This window comes from Macrotis lagotis, chromosome 1 (genome assembly GCF_037893015.1).
Source record: "Macrotis lagotis isolate mMagLag1 chromosome 1, bilby.v1.9.chrom.fasta, whole genome shotgun sequence".
In the NCBI taxonomy this organism is placed as follows: Eukaryota; Metazoa; Chordata; class Mammalia; order Peramelemorphia; family Peramelidae; genus Macrotis; species Macrotis lagotis.
In genome coordinates this window covers 891,410,211-891,433,927 of record NC_133658.1, presented here as the reverse complement: position 1 = coordinate 891,433,927, position 23,717 = coordinate 891,410,211, and positions in this window count along the sequence as shown.

The window sequence follows — 23,717 nt, the reverse complement described above, 5'->3', positions numbered from 1 at the left end:
AAATTATAATCTTTAGAGCTAAGTGCTGGAATGTTTTGTTTGGGGAACTGGTCAAAGTAATGGAAGGAATAGTGTGAGGGAATAACATAAAAAGACTGAAAAGGAAAGGGAGGGGGGGTCATTGGATTTTACGTAGGATTGAGTATTAAAAAATGAACATAGTGTTCCTTCCAATTATGCGATTTTGTTTCTGTTATTTTACTTTTTTAACTTGATGTGGATGGTGTTTTCTATAACAGGTCTTCCAACGCTGTCAAAAGCTCTTGAATTGCTGAGAGGAGCTGAGTCCATCATCATTGATCAACTCCCAATATTGTTGTTAATGTGTTCTCTTGGTTCTCTCTTCACTCAGTATCAGATTCTACAATTCCTTCCATTTTTCTCTAGTGTTCGACCATTTATGGTTTCTTATACAACAAGAGTATCCCATAACATTCATTTGCCATAACTTGTTCAGTCATTCCTGAATTGATAGGCATTCCCTCAATTTCCAATTCTTTGTTACTCCAGAAAGAGTTGCTACATATATTTTGGAATATTTGAGATTTTCCAAATTTTTATGATTTCTTCTAGATATAGGCTTAGTTTTGGTATTACTGGGTCAAAGGGGATGATCAGAGACCCCTAGGTGATGCAGTGGATAGAACACTGGCCCTGAAGTCAGGGGGAATGCCAGTTCAAATCTGGCCTCAGACATTTAATACTTAACTGTGTAACTTTGGGCAAGTTACTTAATCCCATTTCCTTGCAAAAATCTAAAAAACAAAAACTCAAACAATCAAAGGTTAAGATAAGTTTTATTGCTCTTTGGGCATAATTCCATATTGCTCTCCAGAATGGTTGATTAGTTCACAATTCCAGCAAGAGTGCATTCATGTCCCAATCCTCCTACACTCTCTCATGGATCTCTTGCCCTTTTTGCCATCTCAACCAATCCGGTAGGTGTGAGATGGTATCTCATAGCTCTCTTCATTTGCATTTCTCTGATCAATAAGGGTTTGGAGCATTTTTCATATGACTATATATAGCTTTAATTTCTTCATTTGAAACCTACCTGTTCATATCTTTTGACCGTTTATCAGTTGGGGAATGATTTGTGTAACCTTATAAATTTGATTTAATTTTCCATATATTTTACAAATGAGATCTTTATCAGAATTCCTAGCTGTGAAAATTGTTTCCCAGGTTTCTGTTGTCTTTCTAATCTTATCTTCAAATACATTGAGGACAAAGACTTCTAGAATCTTTCCTTTAAATCCCTAGCCCCTTCACCATTAACTGATTATGCCTCTTCAAGTCTCATTCTTGGATCATCATTCCAACCATTCACCACCTACACTCCCTACACTGACTCCTGGTTCTCTTTCTACTTCTCTGACTGTTCCTACTTAGTGTACTTTTCCTGGATCCTTTCCCAAATCATGGGTTTTAATCATAAATGTTGCTCAGAGCTTTGTCCTTGGTCCCCTTATCCTCTATCCTTTCTAACTTGGCGATCTCATCAGATCCCATAGCTTTAGTTACCATCTCCATATCAAAGATTCTTTAGTCTAGACCACCCCAGCCTCTTTGTTGACTTCCAATCTTGTTTCTTCAACATCTTTCTAGGGCAGCTAGGTGGTGCAATGGATAGAGCACTGGCCTTCAAGTGAACAGTATAGAAGTTTGAATCTGGTCTCAGATACTTGATACTTAACTGTGTGACATTGGACAGGTTACTTAACCCTGACTGTCTCATGTTCAGGGCCATTTTCAGTCATACTGATTCATATCTGGTCACTAGATCCCAATGGCTCTGGAGCAGAAAGTGAGGCTGGTGACTTAGCACAGCACCCCACCCCCAATCCAATTTATATGCTTGTCTTAGTATCACCTTCCTGATGTCATGGTCTTCTTTGAGAATGAAGGACATTAGACATTAGAAATCTTGAAATGGATATTCATTACATATATATATATATATATATATATATATATATATATATATATATATATAAATCTTAAATTAAACATGTCCAAAACAGAACTTACCTTTTACTTTGAAGTCTCCCCCATCTCCTATATTTTTTTTCTTTTACTCTAAAGGTAACTAATATTCTTCCAGTGCTTCATGTTTGCTACCTAGGAATTGTCTTCAACTCCTCATATTTTTCACTCCACATATCCAATCTGATTCCAAGACCTGTTGATTTAGTACCTCCATCATCTTTTTCATACACTCCTTTCTCTCCTAAAACACTGTCAATCCTCTGGTACAGGCCCTCATCACCTCGCAACTGGACTATAGTAATAGATGTTGGTGACTCTATTTTCCTCATCTCTCTCTCTAGTCCAATGCATTCTCCATTCATCTACCAAAGTGACTTTCCTCCCGTACTGTTCCCACCATGTCATCCTACTAATGAATCAAATCCAGTGACTTCCTATTGCCTATAGGATCAACTACAAAATGCTCTGGCATTCAAAGTCCTCCATAATTCAGTGACCCCCTTCCTTATCTTTTCAGTCTTTTATATGTTATTCCCTGACACATAATATTCATTCTTTTACTTTGACCTGTTCCACAAATAAAACATTGCAGCTCTTAGTTCCAATGTCCCTCATGGCTGGGATATTCTGCCTCCTCACTGATTTTTCTGACTTCAGCTGTAATCCCAGTTTCCATATAAAGGCTTTGCTTCCCTCTATTATTTATTCCCTAAATATCCTGCATATAGATAATCTACTTTGTATTTATATTTGTTTGCAAGTCGTCTCTCTCAGATTGTAAGTTCCTTTAGGGAAAGGACTATCTTTTCCACTTTTTCTTTGGTATGCTCAGTATACATTTATCACAGTGCCTCATCTATTTGTATTTGCCTAATAAATGTTTATTGATTGCTGGATTGAATTTGGCCTTGGCTCCCACAAAGCAGAATCCATCTTCATCATTATCACAATAGCAACATCAACAGCAGGACTTTGCTTGAAAATGAGTTCATGGATTAGGAGGAAAATTTAAATCTGTAAGAAAAACAGCATGAAGCTCATAGGTTAAACAGTAGCTCTGTGATACATGCAGAAATGAATATATATACACATAATATAGATTAACTAAAAGTATAAATATTTTTCTATGTACATGTGTTTGCACATATATAAACACATGCATATGTGTACACAGGTACAAATGCATGTATTTATTTACATATGCATGCATGTGTGTGTGAATAAATAGGTAGATATAGACATAGATAAAATAATTATTCCTTGAAAAATTATGATACTGGATCATAATTGATGCTTGTCCTACGTCAATTGAGGAAACCAAGATCATGGAAAGTACAGGAAGAATAGAATTCTCTACCTGGATTAAGGAAGACCTCAGTTTAACTCCAACCCCAGTGACTTGCAAGCTGTGTTACCCTGGGCAAGACATTTGACCTCTGTCTACCTCAGTTTCTCAGGTTGAAAAATATTGAAAATAACAATATCGACTCTATGGGATTGTTGTAAAGAATAAATGAAATTATATTTATTTTTAAAATGTCTAGGATTTTGCCTGGCACATAGTATGTTCTTAACAAATATTTAGTCCTTTTTCTCTTCACCCTCCCTCCAAAGACTTACTAGCTATGTCATCCTGGGCAAGTCACTTAACCTCTGTTTGCCTTAACCCACTGGAGAAGGAAACAGCAAATGATTCCAGCATTTTTTCAAGAAAAGTTGGACAATATGGTCCATGAAACCACAAAGATTTTAACATGACTGGTCAGCAACCACAATAGCAATAATAATGTGCAGGGTACCATGCTAATAAGGCTTGTGATTCCATTGCTAAAGGAGATTCTCAATTGAGGAAGTCTCTTCTACCAATGCAAGCCAATATTTTCTCTTCAACGTATGTTGTTGGATAGTGACTTTGAGTACATAGAGGTCACACAGTGAGTGTCAGAATAATGACTTGAACCCAGGTCTGAGAGGTTTCAGACTGTCTTTCTATATTGATTCTGACCATGAACAAGATTATTGGAACAGAAAGATAAAAAAATGAAACAGTCTCTGTCATCATTCTCCCTGGGAAAGAGGGATTGGACAGACAACATCAAATGCACAGATTACAAAATACAGAGTATAAATACTATATAATGAAATCATTTCAAGAGGAACTTCAAATTAACATCTGAGGATATCCAAAAAGATCTTATCTATTAAGTGGAATATAGTTTGTATTTTTAAAGAAGCTATGGGATTTTAAAGTGTCCAAGTGATAGAATGAGACATTCTAGACATTGGGAGTGACCACTGCAAAGGTTAGCAGATAAGAAATAGAATTCTGCTTCAGGTAATCAACCAGATCATTGAGAATGGAAAAGCATGAGGTGAGAAATTTGGAGAAAAATATGGAGGTGACAGTGAGATTGTGGAGGACCTTAAATACTAGGTTGAGAAGTGGTTTTTTTGTTGTTTGTTTTATTTGAGAGACCATAGGGAGATACTGACTATTTCTGAGCAGGTGAGTGCTTGTTGTCAAATCTTCATTTTAGGATTATCAATTTGGGAATTCTGTGGAAGGTGAATTAGCAAAACAGAAGTACTCAGACTAAAAAGGCTGTTGCATTAATCTAGGAATTAACTAAATTTATTATGTACTACCACAGACATGTTACGAGCACTGGAAGATTTATTCACACTGGAGGTTCTTCATGGCAGCAAAATCACACATCTTAGCTGAAGTCCCACTACTATTGCATACACATAAAATCATAGGAACATAGATTGTAGAGATGCAAACAACTGCAGAGGTTTGGTCCTACACCCTAAATTTACATTGAAGGAAGATGAGGCACAAAAGAGATAAGCAATTTATCCAAGGTTACATAGGTGGCAGAGGTGGGATTAAAACCAACATCATCAGATTCAAAAGACCGGGTAGTTCCACTGACCGACCCTTACTCCCTCTTTACCTGTGTTGGTAACTTGAATTCAACATGCCCCAAACTGATCTCCCCATCTTCCCACACTAAAAAGCCTCCTTCTGACTGACCTACTTCTTTTCCTGGGCCTATCTTTTCAGCAGCCCCTGGGAATGAAATTTCAGAATCATCTTGATCTCCTCCCTGTCCCTTATATAGTCAGTACTCAATGTGTGTTTGATGAATTGAGTTTAGTCAAACAATAGTTTTTAATATAAGCTCTAAAATTGTGCCAAAATCCCCAGAAAGGGTGAGTAAATATTAGCTCGAAATAGAAAAAGTAGTAATTAGCTGTCCTCACTATCTTCATCACTGATTCCATTTTTAAGGCCACCATCTATGTCATCCACAATGTGAACTTCTTGTTTGCACAAAGGGATTGAACTGGGTTCCCTCCCTCCTCTGTGCTGAATTGAGATCAGTTTTCTTTTCTCTGCTTAGGGCTTTGAGGAGGAAGAAAAAATGGTCAAGTTTTAAATGAGAAAAGCAAGTTTGAAATGGATAGGAACTTAAAAGACTGACACTAACCTCAATGTTCATCTTGCAGACCTTGCCTTCTGGGAGATCTCAATGTCTCAACCTGAGCATTACCTATTTTCAAGACGTCAGAAAGGATGTATTTTAAAAATGAATAACTCCTTAATTTTCCCGTCCCCAATAAAAGACCCTTACTCCCCTGAAATGCTGACTAGAAGCATAGCAAAGTGGATCTTCAATGCAATCCACTGAACATTCATTAGGTATTATACTATATGGTCCCCTTTTGTAGATTTATAATCCTATTGAAAGACAGATATTGTGCTAGGTGCTGGGAATGCAGAGATAAAATAGAAAACAGCACCTGCCATCATGGATCTGACATTCTACTAATACTCCAGTGACTCTTAGTGAAATATTACACCCAAGTTCATAGCAGCAGGGACTCAAGATCTGGAAGTTGGAAAGGATGTCAGAGAGAATTTAGTAAAACTCTTACCTGAAAGAGAATCTTCCTCACAGCTTCCCTGACAGGTTGTCATCCAGTCTTTGTTTGAAGCCCTCCAATGATGGAGAATCCATTACTTGTCAAGGCATCTCATTTCATTGCTGGACAGGTCCAATTTTCAGAAAATATTTCTTGATATTGATATGAAATCTATCTCTCTGCAACTCCCCCATATACTCCTATTTTGCCCCTTTGGGACCAACCAGAACAAGTCTATTCCCTCTTCCAAATGATGGGCTGTTCCATACTTAAAGACATCTCAGACATCTCATCCCCAGGCTTCTGTTTTTCATGCTAAATATCTCCTTTTCTTTCCATTGATCTTCATATGGCATAGTTTTCAATTATCCCATCATTCTTGCTACCTTCTTCTGGACAGGTTCTAGTTTATCTATTGATAGAGAGGTATTGTCATCTCTTCTCCCTAAAACATTACAATTAAGAATGATTAAGAAATACCACATGTAGTTTAGTCCAAAACAATTGGGTTAACACTGGCATCATTCTGTACATTTTGCTTTTTTTTCCCCTGTACATGATTCTTACATTAATATAGCTATAGTGTGCTTTGGGCAAGCCCTATTAAAAACTGATTTATGTATTTTAAATAAGCTTGGAGAAGTAACCCAAGGATGGTATACTTAATATGAATTTAACTAGGAGTGAGCTAGTTTGAAAGGTATGGAGAAGGGAAAAGTCCAGAAAAATAAGAATAGAAAATACAAGGAGTAAAAGGGAGAAGAAATGCCTCAATTTGTTGTTTTGATAATCCCTCACATGACTCCTGGGTTGTTGCTGCAGCTACCACTTGAAAATAAAAGCAATGACAGAAAGTGGATCCTTGGCCAACTAAGACCTGATGAGTCTTCCACTCTCTAGGGGCTACACCAAACACTGTATTGAATATAGCTAAGATCTACCTAGCACTTGTAAGTTTTCAGGATGTTCTCTACCAATTATCTGCTTTGATTCTCATTACAATCCTGAGGGGTAGCTGCTATTATTATTTCTATTTTATGAAGAAGAAACTGAGGCAGAAAGAAGTTAAGAAATTTATCTAGGACTATATAACTAGTAAATGTCTCATCTAGAATTTGAACTCAGATCTTCCTGACACAAGGATTCTTTCCATTGCATTTACCTAGATGTCTCTATCAGTTGAGGAGAGATCAGGGAAGATAATAGAATTAGAACCAGAATCAGTATTATCACCGTATATCCTTGTTCTGTGTTTGATAATATCCTCACACTCTAAATAACCCTTAATTTTTAAATTTCTTTGGCTGTCTCTGTTCAGTCATTTACTCTAGATGTGTCAAACACCTGACCTGAGGACCATGTTTCAGGCTATGACACTCCTCAATTGTTGTGCATTTAACAAAATAAATAAAAATATAACACCTAAACATGTCAATTTATGATTTTCTAAGGCTATATGTACATTGACCCTAGAGAGATCTCTACTTACAATTTAGTGACTCCCATTTTGAGTTTGACATCATTGATTTACATCATCCTAATTTGAAGATGTAAGGGCAGCTAGATAGCACAAACCTGGAGGTTGGAAGACTCATTTCCCTGAGTTCAAGTCTGACCTCAGACACTTATTAGCTATGGATCCTGAGCAAGTCACTGAACCCTGTTTGCCTCAGTTTTTTGCTCTAAAAAATCAACTATAGAAGGAAATAACAAGTCACTCCATTATTTTTGCCCAGAAAACTCTAAATGGAGTCACAAAAAGTCATATATGACTGAAACAGTTGAACAGCAAGAACAAATTTATAGGTCTTAAGAAAAGCATCAACATGCCCCTAAGGAAGTACAAGATTGCCTTTCTCCATTCTTTGGAGCTAGAGGAAGAATGCTTTTTCAATTCCCTTGAATTCACTTTCATAATTGATACTAGCCTCCTCTCTCACACTTACCTCCTCTAAAACTACTCACTATCTGCAGACTAAGAAATACGATTTTTAAAGGGTATTGTCAGAGACATGGTATCCAGGGTCTTTTCATGAATATTTCTCTCATTATACTTTAGGAATTATTTCCAAAGACTAAGAATGAAGTTTGCTTTCCAAAATAATTATCCCTACACACACACACACACACACACACATACACACACACACACACACACACACACACACAAACACACACAATCACATTGATTATTGACTTTGAGAGTGATTTTTCTATGATGCATAAAACAAAGCAGATCCAGTCTCCTGTTCCTCCAAATTAGGAACTTCCCAGCAAAGAGGGATGTGGAGTCTTCATCTCTAGAGAGCTTTAGCAAGAGGACAGACACCATATGTCCCACATGGATTTGGCATTCACCTGTCTGGAGAAAGGGGACTGTACCAGATGTTCTCCTTAGGTTCCTTCTCACATGACAATTTTTATGACATTGGCCTTTTCTTTCTTTTATGTATCAACTGCTGTGAATCTCAATCATACTCTTTTATTAGAAATTCAGTTCCCAGCACAAAGGAGAAGAAACTCACTAATTTTTTTCAGACTATCAGATTTTTTTCAGACTTGGGAGAGTCTAATTTGGGTGAGTAAAGGGTGCATAAAGAGGGATAAAAGATATTTTGAATGCTTTTCAAACATACGAGTTTACAATCTGTTCAGTTGCTGAGGCCTCACCCTTTTGAAGGAAAAAATACAAAGCAAAACAAAGCTTTGATCCAAGAAGCATAAATATCTGCCATATGTACTCCTTTCCTTGCTACTACCCCACTTCCCACTCAGTTCCACCTTTGCTTCGTGCTCTCTCCATTTTACAGGATTCTGATCTGATGGATTTTCTTCATTTACAGCATCCCATATCCAATTTTGAGGATTTACATAATTCTCTCCTTCTTCTTCTTCTGATTCCTAGAAAGTTTACCTTCCTTAGATACTTGAGTTACACTCCCACAAGAGTTTTTTTCCTATAATCAACAAGTTGTTATAATATCGTATCCTCAAAGTCATTTCTTATATATTCATTTTGACTCCCATGTGGGTGTGTTAAAATTGCCATTTGAATTATGGAATCTCAAAATCTATGGATTGGTAGAATTGTGAATGATCATGTGGACCAAATGATATTGTGTAAGGGCAAATATAATGTATGAAAAATCATATAAACTCTTACCAAAAATCCCCATCCATGGCAGAGGAAGGCAATATCTCTTGAGCTAGCTTATTCCACTTTGGGGCAGCACTTATTATTAGAGTTTTGCTTTTTAATATCAAGTCAATAGTTTTTTCTACATTCTACACATTTCTCCTCAGGCTTCCCCCTGGAGGCAAAATATAATAAAATAAATCCTTCATCCATATGTTGTCATTCAGTTGTTTTAGTTGTGTCTAATTTTTAATGATCCCATGTAGGGTTTTCTTGGTAAAGCTACTAGAATTGTCTATCATTTCCTTCTCAAATTCATTTTACACATGAGGAAACTCATGGAAAATAGGGTAAAGTGACTTGCCCAGGGTCATACAGTCAGGCAGTGTCTGAAGCCAGATTTGGATTCAGGTCTTCGTGACTCCAGGAAGGTTGCTCTATTCACTGCCTTACCTAGCTGACTCTATTAACTGCCAGTGCAGTTTTCTTATGGCATAGGTTTGACCCCATCATTTCCCTTTTTGCAAACATTCAGTGGCTTCCTAAAGCCCCTTAATTAAATTAAAGTAAGTAAACAAGGCTCATTCTGCTATCTCCAATTATTAATAAATCTCCATCCAAAGAAATCACCTTATGTTTATTTGGTAAATAGGTGACACAGTGGATAGGAAGTTCGAACTGGAATCAGGAAAATCTGAGTTCAATTCAGATTCAGACACTGAACTTAGCTATCTGACCCCGGGCAAGGCACTTCATCCAGTTTACTTCAGTTTCCTCATCTGTAAAATGAGCTGGAGAAGGAAATTGCAAACTACTCCAGTATCTTTGCCAAGGAAACTCCAAAAAGATTACAAATTGTCATTTCTATTATTTCTAGGGACTGTTTAGGTGGGAACTATTTTGTTTCTTTCCTTGTATCCCAGCACCAACTATAATGGTTGGCAAATAATTATTTAATAAATATATTTTAAATGAAATCCAATGCCTAAGACTTGGCTACCGATTGATAATGTGGGTTGAAGGGTAGAGAAGAATCAAGAATGAGTTCAAATCAATGCTGTCAAAATGAGAAGTGAAGATGAAAGCTGGTAAACAATCACACCTTAGGAATTCTTGATAAAGGTCTCATTTTATAGAGGACTGCATCAAATTTATAAGGTTACAAGTCATTCCCCAACTGATAAATGGTCAAAGGATATGAATAGACAGTTTTGAAATGAAGAAATTAAAGTTATATATAATCATCTGAAAGAAATGCTCCAAATCATTATTGATTAGAGAAATGCAAATTAAAACAAGAATAAGGTATCACTTCACACCTATCATATTGGCCAACGTGAGAAAAAGGGAAAATGATCAATGTTGGAGAGGTTGTGGGAGGATTGGGACATTTATGCAATGTTGGTGGAGTTGTGAACTGATCCAACCATTCCGGAGAGCGATATGGAATTATGCTCAAAGAGCAATAAACCTGTTCATACCCTTTAACACAGCAATTCTAATTCTAGGTGTATATATATCTAGAAGAAATCATAAAAAAATAGGAAAATGCCCACATGTTCCAAAATATCCATAGAAGCTCTTTTTTGTAGTGGCAAAGAATTGGAAATTGAGGGACTGCACATCAGTTGGGGAATGGCTAAACAAGTTATGGTACATGAATACTACAGAATATTATTGTTCTATAAGAAACCAAAAATGGTCAGACTTTAAAGAAGCATGGAATGACTTACAGGATCTGATGCTGAGCAAATGGAACAGAACCAAGAACACAATGTACACATCACCAACATTGTAAAATGATCAATCTTGGTGGAAGCAGCTCCTCCTAGCTGTTCAGAGAGCTAGGGCAACTGTATAAGACTGCCTATAGACAATGCTATCTCCATCCCAAGGAAGAAAAACAAAACAAAAACAAAGCAAGAAACAACTCTTCAGAATCTGGTGAACACTATAAAAACTAACTCTTATATATCTCTTCTCCTTAATCCTAATTCCTCACACACCAAAAGTGACTAATCTGTAACCCTGTTTATCAATCAAATATATATATGTATATATATATATACATATATATATATAAATATATAAATACAGTGTTAACTTGACTATTTTCTACTGAGGGGTGGTGGGTGGGAAGGGAGGGTGAAAGAAAATTTTGTAACTTAAAAATATACATGTACATATAGATGAAAAAAAGAAAAAGAAAAAAGAATGCATTCAAAGGCAATTTCACAGAAGCACAAACCCAAGTGAGTTCAATGATGGATGTTTCCAGGGTGGGATGCTTCTCCTCTTCCACTGCATTTCCTGAATTCTTGGTATTCCTTCAGATTCCATCTTCTATAAGAAACCTTTCCCAACTTCTCTTAATTATAGTCTTCCTTTCTGGATTATTTCCAATTTATGCCATATGTGATGATGATGATGATGATGATGATTTTTTCCTTCCTTCTCAAAGAAGACCATGACATAAGGAAGGTGATGCCATGACATGTACATGAATTGGATTGAGTTAAGGGCTGCTGTGCTAAGTCACCAGCCTCACTTAGGGTTACATGACTTGCCCAAGGTCACACAGATTTTAAGTGTCAAGAATCCGAGGTCAAATTTGAACTCAGGTCCTCCTGATTCCAGAGCTGGTGCTTCTCATTTTTTTTTTCCTTCCAGAGCCATCTGGTACCAGTGACCAGATATGAACCTAGATAACTGGAGATTGGACCTGGATATGCAGCAATCAGGGTTAAATGACTTGCCCAAGCTCACATAGTTAGTGTTTCAATTCATATAGAAATATGTGTGTAGATATGTTTGTATAACATGTTTGTATGTATTTGTTTGCTTCTATATTTTCTCCCTCCATTAGAGTCTCAGCTCCTCAAAGTTAGGACCTATCTATTGCCTTTATTTCTTTCCCCAGTGCTTATTGCAATTTCAAACACATAGTAGGCATTAATGAATGTTTACTTAATGAAAGTTTAAAACAGCAAAGAATTTAGAGCTAGGGAGGAAAACAAAATGATTGCTATTTGAATATATAGAATTAGAGATGTCTAAGATACAAAGGACTGTAGATTTAGATCTGGACGGGGCCTCAGAATGCATGCAGTGCCAACTTTTCATTTTGCAGATGGGACTCCTGAGCCCTAGGGAACTGGAGATTTCAATGAGGTAGTGAGTAGGTTTTGAACTTTTTCCTCAGATTCAAGGGTCAGTACTCTTTCCATTAAACCACGCTGCCCCTAGTGGAACTATTCAGAGAGCAATATAGAACTGACAATTAAAAGAAAGGATAAGAGTTATTCATAGATTTGTGTTCCTTTTTTTCTATCACAACCTTTCTACATTGTTCTGCACAACTCCCAGAGAAAAACCTTTCCCAGATTGGGGAGAACAATTCAACCTATTCTTCTCTTCCAATAGGCAAACCTATAAGCATTTCAGTGACTGCTGGGTCAGAGAGAAGGCTCCTTAGGCTGGCTACTGCCCTTTAGGATTGGACACAGATGAGTGGTTGTTTGCAAGATGGGTAAAGAGCTTATACCATTTGGGTTTTTTTTTCCTGCTGATGAGAAGCTGAGAGAAATTTCCCATTATCCCAGTAATGTCAGACTGGCTTTTTATATAACTGGAGGGGGAAAAATCAGAATTGAAGATGAAAAGAAGGAGAGTGAATCATGGCAAGACATGGAAATGAAATGACCACAAAATGGTTCCAGAAATGGAAGCAGTGATTGAGTACACATTTCCATTTATCATTCTTCAGGGCATTCACATTTCCCAAAGAGTCAGGCAGGAGAGGCTCCCTCAAACCTACATTGTCCTAAAAATTCTGGTCAAGAGATCCTCGGGGAACAAACAGACCGAGAGATGTATAATAGAAGCATTTCCCATTAGAGGTGCTCAACCTTTTTCCTGTCTCCCTCCCTGCCTCATTCCTTTTCTTCCTTCTTTCCTTTTTTCACTTATTTCCTCCCCCCTTTCCTTCTTTCCTTCCATCTTTTCTTCTTTCCCTTCTTTATTTTATGTGAGGCATAATTATAATACTATATGTTATAGAAAAATATCAATGTAATTGCCATGTCTTCATCGAGCTTATAAAGTCTAGTCTTCATGCTTTCTGGATGCCAGCATCATTAGTACTTATCATCATTATCACCACCTTCACCACTAGGGAAATATTTCATCGTTAGAAACTATATTTGCTCATTCATTCATTCAGGAGACATTTATCAAAATCCTACTGTGTGCAGAGTAGTGTTAAAATGGTAGAAATTATATGAAGTTTAAATAATAATAATAATAATAATAATGGCTCATATTTGGTGCCTTATATTTTACAAAGGATGTTCCACATATAACCTCATTTGATGCTCTCAGCAATCCTATAATATTGGTACTCTTAATATTCTCATTTAACATAAGAATAAACTGAGGCTCAAGAGTTTAAGTTAATTGAACAAGATTACATAGTGCTGGTCAAATATCTGGAAATGAAGCTATGACTGGGATCTCCTACGAATTTAGCCTTCTTTCACATAACTCCCTTTCATGTACCATATTTTCTAGTTGATCCATGGACCTATTCCCTAATTTCACCCTATTCTCCCCCATATCTCTGAATTTGAGCAAGGTCATCCCCTGTGCCTGAATTGCACCCCCTCTTCTTTCTCCCGTATGTCAGAATACTGCTTTTAAAATACTCATCCCAGATACAATCATGTTCAAGCAACCTTTCCCAATTCTTTCAGTTAAAAAAAAGTAGACCTGTGATGCCAACTCGTTCAAACCCCACATTTTACAGATAGAGAATTGAGGCTGAAAATACTGAAATTACTCATTCAAAGCCCAGCAAGCAGAAAGTAGAAGGGATGATATTTGAATTTGAGTCCTCTGACTACAAATAAATGATCTTTTGTTTGTAGCAAAAGGATAATCCAAAAGATTTCCTGTAAGGAAGGAGTGAATCATATTTTAAACTGTGATTTTGAGTTTGACAAAGGAAGACTTTATTGGGGGAGGGGAGAAAATACAAATATATACAGAGATAAGATAGAATTCTCATAATAGAAAAAGAAATGAAAAAAGTCTTCCTATCTTTCATATAAATGAAATGTTGATAATGACTAAGCAAATGTGTCATGTGTGGTTCAAAAAAATTTTAGTAGGAAATTCAAAGGGAGGTGAAAGCTGTTCTTAGTAGGACTAGGGATCACCTATGGGTTCAAGAATGCAGGCAGAAGATTTGTTTTAATAGCATTATTGCCCCTCACCCTTGTAACTTTTCCCCCAAATAAATACAGATGAAATAATAGAAGAGGAGGTATGCAGTAGGAGGAATGGGGGGTGGAGGAGTTAAGTATTTGGGGCTGATGGTAGTAGAAGGGTTGTATTGTCTACCACTTGAACATAGCCACTGGAAGGTTCACACCTCCTCCCTCTCTTACTTAGGTTCTTTTGGGAAATGGAGTTGCAAGACTGCAGGACACCTTAAAGAAAACATTAGGAGTTCTTCCCCCATAGGTAGAAGGATCTTGATTACACAGGCTAAAGACAGAGGGTTGATGCTACCCTGGTCTGTCCATTTCCAATGGCAGAAGGCTGAGTTTTCTGGGAATGAACTTGAGCCCTCTAGTGGAAATCAGAACAATATAGACTTAGGAAGGAGAAAAGACATTATTTAGCTTCCTTTTTGTGCTCCTGGGGGGTTCCATGCTGCCCATTCTGAAATTTCCTAGATCACCAAAGCATTTGTTTCCTGCAGCTAAATATATTTCCCTAAGGTGGAAAAATAAGAAAAGCAGCCACACCAGAGGTATGACCTGGGTGGAGAATTAAGCAAACCCCAGCCTGTCTGAGATACAGTTGGAGTCACAATGACCTTCCACCTATTCAGGAAGCCTCTTGCACTTAACTTTATGCACATAGTTTCAGACTATACTGCTCCTGAATCTATGTTCAAATCCCTCTCTGATACTTAACTTCAGTGTATCACTGGGCAATCCATTTAAACTTCCTAGACCTCACTTTCCTCTTCTGTGAAATGAAGGGCTTGGGCTAGATGGCTCATGAAGATACTTCCAGTTCCAGAACTAGACCTGATGAGTGTATGAAGTCTACAACCTATGGCAGGAGAAGGGAGTGGTGGACAGCCAAGACAAGAACTTTGAAGACCTCCAAGTTCATAAACACATCAATGGGCTTCAGTTTCCTCATCTGTAAAATGAGGTGGACAGAAACCTCATGGGAATAGCCCCTGAGATCACTTCCAGTTCCAGATCTAGAAGTCTATAAACTAAGACAGGAGAAGGGGATTGGTGGACTGCTAAAGACAAGACTTTTGAAGATGGCCAAGTTCATAAATGCATTAAAGATCACTCTGTAAATGTCTTCACAATCTCATAGATGTATCCTTAGCTCCTGACATGGACACTGAGAAGTCCAGTTGGGCAGGAATATAAAGTACATGCAGCAGGGTTATATGTGAGGCAGACATTAAATTCTATTGGAGGTTAGAGAACGTAGAGTGGTCAAAAGGTTGGAACAGTCAACTAACATCTCTATCATGTGCCAAAATCCTACTGTTCATCAAGGACTAGTTCAAATACCACCTCCTCCAAGTAGCCTGCCCTGATTTCCCCAGTCAGAAGAAATTTCAACCTCCTCTGAATTTCAAAAGAAAATTAGTAAGGCAATGGGATACTGACTTATGGGCAAGTGAACATGCAATTATGCTAAAACACTAGACATACAAATACAAGTAAGAAGAAAGGAACCCCTAGTCTCAAGCAGGTTATATCCTTTTTTTAATTTTTGCAAGGGTTAAGTGACTTATTCAAGGTTTCACAGCTAAGAACTATCAAGTATTTGAGGGTGGCTTTGAACTCAGGTCCTTCTGACTCCAGGGCCTGTGCTCTATCCATTGCATGAAAATGCATTCTAAGGAAAGTAAAGGAAGTCAGTGAATAAAAAAGAACTGAGGGACTCAAGTTGAAGGGGAGGAAAGAGCAACTTCTTGGGGCCATGTTGGGGGGGAAAAGCACCAAAAGTAGACACAGAATTGGAAGAAGTAAAGGACTGAGCACTTCCTTAATTTCCAGTTTCAATGAAAAGCTGGCTAATCAGAGGAAGGACCATTGGGGCAGTGAGGTCTTCCAGGTGACTGGGCAGCTAAGGATTTGGTTGAAATAATTATTGGATCATTGGCCATTTCTTATGAGTTTCTACATGTGTCCTGTACAAGTTCCTTTTCCCAAGAGCAAAAATCTCTCCCTATAGGATGTGTTTCTGCTTCTCCACAGTCAATCAGTCATTCCATAGGACTTTTTAAGCACTTACTTGCCAGGAACTTTATTTTTAAAGTGTGGAAACTGTGTTCAATGACAGGGAACAGTGGGTGGGACCATGGATTAAAGGTCAAGCAGTAGACCTACTATGAAAAATTCTAGATCAGCATAAGGGAGTCAGGCTCTGCTTCCCCCCCTTCCATCTTCTCTCTCAATCTCTGGAGGAAGGTGACGGAGAAGATGGGGGAGGACTGAATCAAAGGGAATAGAGAAAACTCCTGAGTCTTTTAGGTTTTTAAGGACTGAATCACATCATGCAAATATTGTCCTAATTTCCCCACAGTTCAACATACGACTTTCATGTTGGTTGTTTCTGAGGAAAACCCAGATTAAATTCTCATGTTTTTGAAATTGCTGGTACTCACACAAACATAGTTAGACACACATGTGACTAGGGATACATGGGCAGCACTTGGATAAATAAGCATGTGCCTCATTATACCCAAGGAACCGTGTTGACAATAGAGATACTATGATTAAAAATGATACAATCCGTATCTTTGTGGGAATTGTGTGGCAAGAATTGATCACATTTAAAGTTTGCAAGATATTATAATTCATAATTAGCCCAAATGAGGCTTCTTTTTTAAAGGGAGAAAATTATTAAGTGACTCATCCAGGGTCACACTTAACTTCTTACTGACTCAGTTTCCTCCATTACAAAATGAGTAACTTCTCTCGGATTTGTAAGGATTAAATAAGATATTATTTGTAAAGTGCTAAACACATTACTCAGCACATAACAACAATGTTGATGTGTCTGAAAGATGCCTTGAACTCAGTTCTTATCTCTTTGAAATGGAGCATTTTATTCTAAGGATGCCTAAAGACATCAAAGAGGAAGGCTGTAGCATGTACAAAGGCAAGTAGGGTGGTGGAAGGAGCAATAAATTTGAAGGCAGAAGACCTGGGTTCAAATTTCAATTTCTTTCTAGATCTAAATCTATGATCTTTTCAATGAAAGGCCTTTCCAGGTCAATGCTTCCATAAAAACCATCCCCACTGTGGTTTTAGTTTGCTGTTTTCATTTATCAGTTATGTCCAACTCTTTGTTAACCCATTTGGGTTTTCTTGGCAGTGATATTGGAGTGGATTTTCATTTCTTTTTCCAGCTCATTTTACAGGTGAGAAAATTGAAGCAAGCTGAGTTTTAAATGAGTTGTCTGGAATCACACAACTAGTAAGATACTGAGGCCAAATTTGAACTCAGGATGATGAATTTTCCTAACCCCAGGTCTAGCCCTCTAAACTCCATCCTCATTAAATTCAAATAGAAAGTGGAACCACTAAACTTCATACAAGGATGACTGCAGGTTCAAATTGACTTAGAAAACCACAATTTCACAAAAATCTATGGTATATTGTAGTTTTTTTAATTTGTTAAATATTTTCCTATTATATTTTATTGTGATTTGGGCTACACTGGGAGTATTATTACAGTCAACCTATTATTAGGGCCATATATTTAACACCTTTTATCTACTCTACTGCATATTCTAGTTTAAATACATTGTTTCCTACATTATAATATCAGTTCCTTGAGGGCAGGAGCAATTTTATTCTATCCTAAATATCACCAGCACCTAGAGTAATTCTAGATTGATAAATGGATAGATGGATTGATAAATCATAAAGGTCATTTGATAAAGAGAAAAATGAACTAAATTTGACATTTAAATTTGAACCCTGCCCCTGATATTTACTCTCTGGGTGATCTTGGAGAAGTTACCTCACTTCCCTGGTTCTTAGGTTTCTATTCTATAAATGAAAAGAATTGGATTAGTTGAACTAAAAGGCCCAGCTCTAAATCTATCATCTTAGAAAATATTTATTCAGTAAATCCATGATGATTGGAAAGACCCAGGTGTGATTCAGTCAAGAAGGTTGATGCTCCTCTCCCCTATTAGAAGGAGAATAGGGGTCTACCCCCAAATAGTTCCAATGATGCACAGATTCATGGTCCTTCTTCCCCCACCCATCTTGTCTTATGCCTCCTTAGCTAGCTTGCTCCAGATGAATCTTTTCAGATGCCTAGGATCTGATGGTGCCTTAAGAAAAGACTCCTCTAGACTGGAGCATAATAGACAATTTGACTTTCAAATACAAGATGCAAAATGGCAAACAGGAAAGAGAAATCATAAGGGATCCTATGAGGTCAAACTCTTTATATTCCTACATGAGAAAATTATATTTATAATTCAGAAAATTTTCTCATTATTAGGGCAGTTAGGAATATAAACAGAAAGCAGAGGTGTGAGGTGAAGGTGATGGTATGTTTATCTAAATAAAATTAAATTAAGGAGAAAGAAAAAAGAATGCACTGGGACAAGAGAAAATGGAGAGGTAGAAAAGGCCTGAAAGATGGCTGGAAAAAAGATTTTCCAGTATAGGGGAAAATGGATAAAGTGGGGAGTACAAAAATGAACTGTACTCTTATCAGAATTGGCTTAAAAATATAGTGATATATACAGTCAGTAGAGTGACATCTACCTAACTATACAGAAAAGGAGGAAGGAAAGAGGAAAGGGAAATGGAGAAGAGGGATGAGATGATACAAGGGATAAGGGATGTAAATCTGGGGGAGGTAAAAATCAGAAACAAAAACTTTTGAGAATGAATAGGGTAAAAGGAGAGAGAGAGAGAGAGAGAGAGAGAGAGAGAGAGAGAGAGAGAGAGAGAGAGAGAGAGAGAGAGAGAGAGAGAAAGGGGGGAATAGAATGGAGAGAAATACATAATTGGTAATCATTTTTTGTGAAAAAAAAAGAAATTACAGCGAGTTTCAATGATGAAGACCATTTCTCAAACATATAAGAGAACCTAGTCAAATTTGTAGAAATAAGAGCCATTCCTCAATTGATAGATGGTCAAAGTATATGAACAGGCAGTTTTCAAAGAAAGCAATCAAAGTTATCTATAGTCATATAAAAACTAACTAAATCACTAATTATGAGTGAAATGCAAATTAGAACTCTGAGCTATTACCTCACACATGTCAGATTAGCTAATTTGTCAGAAAAGGAAAATGACAAATCTTTGAGCGAATATGGTATAATTAAAATACTAATGAACTATTGGTTGTATTTTATACTAAAACATTCTGGAGAGCAACTTGGAACTATGCCCATTGGACTATAAAACCTTGCATACCCTTTGAACAACAAAAGAAAATTCTAGATGTACATCCCAAATATATATATATATATATATATTTTTTTTTTAAAAAGGGAAAAGGGTGTATTTGTACAAAAATAATTATAGCAGCTCTTTAAATGGTGGAAAAAAATAATACATTGATGGGATGTCCACCAGTAATATAACAACTGAACAAGGTATTGTATATGATTATGTTGTAGAACTATTGTGCTTTAAAAAATGAGGAGGAGGAACAGCTAGGATGCACAGTGGATAGAGTACAGGCCCTGGAGTCAAGAGGACTTGAATTCAAATTTGACCTCAGACCCTTGATAATTACTTAGCTGTTTGACCTTGGGCAAGTCACTTATATCCCTATTGCCTTGAAAAAAACTTAAAAATAAAAAAAAGAAACTATGAACAGCACAACATGATCAATATGGATTTATTGTTCAGCTTGGATATAATTGTAGAATATATATATATATATATATATATATATATATATATATATATATATATATATATGTATCAGATTGCTTTCTGTCAGGAGAAGGGGAGAGGAAAGGGAGGAAGATATAAAACTCAAAACTCTGCAAAAAAAATGATGGATAAAAACTACTGTTGCATGTAGATGGGGAAAAAAAACAAATCATTTTTTTAAAAAAGAAATGATGAACAGGATGCTCTAAAAAAACATGGAAAGACTTCCATGAACTGATGCAAAGTGAAATGAACAGAATCAGGAGAACACTGTACATAGTAACAGCAATATTGATTGATTATCTACTATGGACTACTGTGGGCAGCTTAGCTGTTTTCGGTTAATACAATGATCCAAGACAATTATATGGAATTTAAGATTAGAAGTGTTATCTACCTTCAAAGAATGAACTGGGTGGCTAGGTGGCCAAGTGGATAGAGTACCTGCCCTACAGCCAAGTCCAGCCTCAGACACTTAATGATTACCTAGCTGTGTGGCCTTGGGCAAGCCACTTAACCCCATTGCCTTGAAAAAAGAAAAAAGAAAAAGAAAAAGAATGAACTGGTAGGGCCTGCATTCAGAGTAGAGGTTCTTAATTAGGGATCCATGAACTTTTTAAAAATTTGCTAACAGATATATTTCAATATAATTGGCTTCCTTTGTAATTCTATGAATTTAAAAATATGCTTCTGAGAATTTAAAAATGTTATTCTATCTTATTTTGCATATTAATGATATACATGTTTCTGAGAATTTAAAAACATGATTCTGAGAACTTAAAAAATCTGTCCTTTTATATATTTAAAAAATATTCTTCTGAAAATTTAAAAGCATAATTCTATTTTGCATATTTAAAATAGGATTCTAAAAATTTTAAAGCATGATTGTATTTTAATAAAAAAAATGAGGTTAAATACCTCTGGCTGAGAAAGTTGCCTGGGATATGAAGAGATTACTTCAGCCACTTCTCTGGAGTTACAGAGGCCATATATGGTAAGGGAGATAATGTGGTATCTTTAGGGAGGAAAGAGAAAGGATTAAAATTTGAGTCTGCTACTAAAGGACTTGGGTTTAATTAGACCAGGAGAAAACTACGATGGAGGTGGACCATTGTCCCTTGTTTCTCATCCCCAAACAGTTCTGTCTACTGCTCACTTTGGATGCAGTCTATTGCTATATTGAAAAAAACTATATCTGACAGATGTAGCTTTCTAGCCTTGTTGACTCTTGCTCTCATATCGTAATGAGCAAGAAAAATCCTTCAAGTAGAGGAATAAAAAGAAGGATGTGTCCAGAAGTCTGGGTTCACTTGTCTCAAAAAGATCAGCCAGTCAATTCATGGGCTCCAGATCAGATTGGATCATCATGGCAGCAAAAGTATCACATGGCAAATGTCAACCCTCAAGCCTTAAAGCATCATCATATTTTTTTTATTACCAGGATCACAACTGTGACCTCATTATACTTCAGTTATCTTATTCCTAACTGCTTGATGATGAGTCTGCCATTTTCCATTTTGAATTATGGGACAAGGCAGGAATAAACTATGAAAACAATAAAACAAAATATCACAGCCATACCCTCTCCCTTAACTTTCTCTCCCTTTCTTATACCGCCAAGGAGTCTCAGCTATTGGACAGGTGGTTCTAGTGTTCCCAAGAACCTGACCAAAGTTTTACAAAATTACATCACTCTAACTGGGTAACACTTCAGTCCTCAACTTAGTCCTGCCCACTGAGTAAAGTACCACCATTCACAGAATTTAAGATTCCAACTCAATATTTCCTGATTTCTCAAGCCAGGGAGAAGACAGCTAGATGACTCAGGGGATAGAGCATTGGAGTCAGGAAGACCTAGGTTCAAATTCAGTCTTAGACCTTTAGTAAGCAGTATGACCCTGGGCAAGTCACTTACTCTCTATTTACCTTAATACAAGAGAGAAGAAAATGGCAAAGCATTCAGAGAAGGCAGAAGTTTCACTGTCAGGATATCCAGATCACCAGTGTGACTTGTATAATGCACCTTAATCAAAACCTAGTCATAGGGCAGCTAGGTGATGCAATGGATAGTGTACCAGCCCTGGAGTCAGGAGTACTTGAATTCAGATCCTGCCTCAGTCACTTAATCATTACTTAACTGTGTTACCTTGGGCAAGTCATTTAACTCTTCCCTGGGTGGGGGGGACACCCAATCATAGCATCAGGGCCACAAATGCACATTTACTATGCCCCAAGCATTAGCAGACAATCACAGTTGTGCTGTTAACTAGCTTTGAAACACCAAGCTGAGGTAGTGTGTATCACTATCATCAGGCTTCAACCTCTTGACAAGAAGAACAAATTTATCCCTTATCCCTTATCATTCTTGGGACAGGGCACCTAGTTAGCATAATGGATATAGTACCAGACCTCAGCTTGCTAAGCTCAGTCTACCAGAGATATTTATTAGCTGTATCTAGACCCTGGGCAAGTCAACTAACTTTATCTCAGTTTCCTCTCCTGAAATAATGAGCTGGAGAAGGAAATGGCAAATCACTCAAGAAAATTCCAAATGGCTCTGATTCTTTAGAGTCAGACATAACTGAAAATGAATGAACAACAAATGTTGGACATTGGGTCAACTCTTATCTGTATCTTTCACTTTTCTTGACATCATAGCAGATACTCCTAAGGAACTGTTAATAAAGTCAAGGACACATGTGCATTATCCCAAAGATAAAAATTAAACCAAATTCATATCTAACCTTGACCTCCAAGACAAATGTCTTCTAAACAATATTCAAAAAAAAACTAAAAATAAATCCTAAAACTGAACAAAAAAAAAAGCCACACAAACTGCTTACTTAGAATAAGTCAGAAATTGTACTACCGGACATCACAAACAAAATTTGATTCATCAGGCTCTATAAACCAGATTCATTAATTATTAAACTGAGGGAAAACTAAGCTCTGCCTTCTAGACTTAATATCCACTAGCACTTGAGGACTAACCTGAGGTTCTTTGGTTCTAAAACTTGAGGCTTTAGCTCCTTTAAATCTGGATCAATGTTATTAAGTTATAGCTCATTCTAAACATCAAGTCATGCTTTCATTTTTTATCTGGACCACCAGGTCACAAATCTCTAGAAGGTCCTAACCACCAAGTTGGTACTCCACACTTACAGTAGACATGCACCAGCAGGATATATATATATACCTCCAGTGAATTCTGAATATTAGATTGACATTTTAGTGGACCCTATGACCAAAAGATATTATCCCAATGGATCTAAGAGTCTACCATTTATGGGACTATGCTAATAAAAATCACCATCCACATTTCAGAGTTGAAGCGCACTTCACAAGTCAATAAATCTAATCTTATTTTTAGGTAAAGAAACAGAGGCACAAACAAAGGAAGTAAATTTCTAAGGGTCACAGAGTTAGGAAATGTTTAAGATAGGATATAAAGGAAGAGGAGATTATGTTGTCTTTCCTTTTTCAAACCAAACCTGCTCATTCTTTCCTAACTTGGTCATAGATCATTTCTCATTCAACATTCTTGCTTTGGTCTTAATGATTTAGACTCAGCTCCCTCCATCTCCATTAACTCCTTTCTCAGCCAGTTAATGAAAACAAACAGCATCTGAGACCCAGAGTCATCTCTCTTATGTGGATTCAGCTGCCCTTTCAAATTAACATCTTTTTCCTCCCCTCTCCCC